Below are 2,786 nucleotides of genomic sequence, written 5' to 3' on the forward strand. Positions count from 1 at the left end.
TGGATACTACGTCAAATTATTTGGTCGATATTATTCAATACCAGGTTAAAACCCATGTAGTATATGGATAATTAAAAATTTAAATAACATTTATAATAAATATAGATATAGATCTACTTAAAATATAAATTCTATATACAGTATTTTCCTTAATAACGACTTGATTAAACACTTATTTTTATTTCCATAGCAAAAATGGCGCCTTCACTTTAGAGAATGCAAATAGACCTACGTGCCCTTGAAATTAATCAAAATATGTGATTACAAACAGTATTTCAGTCAAAACACATTATTCAAACATTATAACCTATTATAGGTCAGTAGACTTTTGGTTAATAAAATGAAAAGACAAACATAACATATATATCAAAAATAATATATATATATATATATATATATATATATATATATATATATATATATATATATATATATATATATATATATATATATATATATATATATATATATATGACAAAGGAGAAAGCAACCGGCCAACTACTTGCCTCCACTCTCAGCCTTAAACCTCTCTGTCTTAGTTTTGAACTCTCTCTGTCTTTTTTCACTTGCATCCTCTGCTCATGTTAAGTATCAAGTATGTTTAACCTAATTTTTTTATTCTAATTTAAAAATAAAAGGGGTTAAAGTTATAGTTATGTCATTGTATTAGGTGTTCCAATTTTGATATTCAATCAAGTTTCTTATTGTTTTATGGTTTTTCATTTGGGCATCTTGAATGCTATATTTCTTTATTAAGTCAATTGTTTAAGTAGCCACATGCTTTAACTTTAAACTTTCTTCTGATTTCAATAGCTAGGGATATGAATTGTTTTTCTTTGTCTTTGGATTTGATTGTTTAGGATGGACTTTGTTGTTCATGTTTGTTTAGTTGGTTTTGTTAAGTTCATGATTTTGTCAACTATTTGAGTTCTAAAGTTTAAAATGATTAGTTTTTGTGACTTCATTAAAACTGTGAATTTGGCTGGAACGTAGAAAGAATTTTAAAAGAAAATATCATTCTAACTCGGCTTGATTATTTTTACAATACTAGATCAATAGCATGCCCCAACCAAAAGAGCTTCTTGATTCACCTCTGAATGTAGGTTTATTGAACTTTAGCAAATGCTTGTCAAGGCTTTGACTAATTATTTTGATGCCAAATTGCTTCTAGATGTCAATGATTTTTCACTTAAGGTGATCCTGTCAAATTAAAAACTCATAATATTCAAATTTACTAATCTGCCCCTTTCGATTTTTCTCAGGTTCAAAGCGAATTTGGAGCATCCTCCAAAGAAGCCGTAAACATTATTGTTTTTTTTTATTTTTATTTTTATTTTTTTTATTTTTTTTTTTTATCATATACTTTTTTAATTTCATTCAATTATATCGTTTTATCTACTAATGTAGTTTCTACAATATATAGACCTTCAAAAGATCCACTTCAGAAACAACCTTGGGACAAACGTCAGAATGATTTGGACCCAACCTTAACTATGTTTCATTCCAAACAAAAATAATAAAAGGTATACTTATTTGGATCAACATTATCTATGTTTCGATCAAATCAGGAAATAAAAGGTGTTTAGTTTTGATTGTTATTGTTTATAGTTTACTTGTTTAAGAAAATGCCTCCATTATAAGTTTTTATGCTTTCAAAAATGGTCCATGTTGCAGGTAATTATTACAAAAATGGTTCATTTAGTTGGAATAACATGACAAAAATCTCCCTTTAAAGATTTGTTACATAAATTGTCCCTATGGCAGGAATATATTATAGAAATGACCCTTGTGGCAGGACACTGTTACAAAAATGGTCCATGTTGCAACAAAAACATGATAAAAATGGTCCTTTTAAGAATCTGTTATAGAAATTGTCACTTTCGCACATAATTATATATAAATTAATTATTTTTCTAGTATTACCCAATGTATTACAAACAATTTTATTCTGCATTTGTTTCTGGTTCCTTGTAGCTTTTCTATGGCTCATAATATCTCTCTTCTAGGAATTCAAAGATCCTCATCTAAAAGTCATCATGGCAATGGTAAGTATGTTTAACTAGGATAACCAAGTGATCCATGATTCTTTTTGTGTTGTGATTATTAATGGTATTCTTACATATCTTTATGTGATTTCTTATGGTTATATTATTGGAAATTGTAGATAAGTTGTATAAACAAGAGAAGCAAGACAACAAGTATGCAAAGTTCATCTCTGTGTCAACTTTTGTGTTTCTTCCCATACTTGTATGTAGTTTGATAGTTTAATATTTTGAATAATTAATAGCATAATATTTAGACTTCCTAAACCTTTTGGAATATTTTGTTCTAAATTTTAAGAATATTGTTGTAAGACAAGTTAAGTTTTAATTTAATTATGTTTTTGTGTTTTGCATTTGTGATCTTAATTGTTTTTTATTATTGATTCTATTTAATTTATAAAAAAAATTAGACCAAGTTTTAGATATAAATGTTTTATGGTAAAAAAATTTCCACTAAAAACATAAAAATTGTTTTTATTTAAACAAGTATATAGCAGCATAAAAATAGTGCCACAAAAGATAAAAGTGTTATAGTGGCATAAAAGAAAGTGTCATTAAAGCCCAAAAGGGCTGCAACGACACAACCTAAAAGTGTCGCTAAAAGTCTTTAGTGGCACTTTTTTTTGTGCCGCTAATTTCTGAGAGGGTCTTTAGTGACACTTTTTGGTTTTTGGTGGCACTTTTTTTGTGCCACTAAACGTCATTTTATTTGTATTCATTAACTACCATGTTGATCAATGACCC

At 27.4% G+C, this 2,786-nt stretch overlaps 1 long non-coding RNA gene across 1 annotated transcript; it reads left to right on the plus strand.

Moving 5' to 3' along the window:
- Positions 1-491: 491 nt before the first annotated feature.
- LOC111921464 (uncharacterized) lies at positions 492-2,395 on the plus strand. Its single transcript, XR_002860173.3, has 5 exons — positions 492-595; positions 1,263-1,298; positions 1,424-1,523; positions 1,975-2,045; positions 2,165-2,395. It is a non-coding gene; the product is annotated as an uncharacterized LOC111921464 (long non-coding RNA).
- Positions 2,396-2,786: the final 391 nt, after the last annotated feature.

This window comes from Lactuca sativa, chromosome 1 (genome assembly GCF_002870075.4).
Source record: "Lactuca sativa cultivar Salinas chromosome 1, Lsat_Salinas_v11, whole genome shotgun sequence".
NCBI lineage: Eukaryota > Viridiplantae > Streptophyta > Magnoliopsida > Asterales > Asteraceae > Lactuca > Lactuca sativa.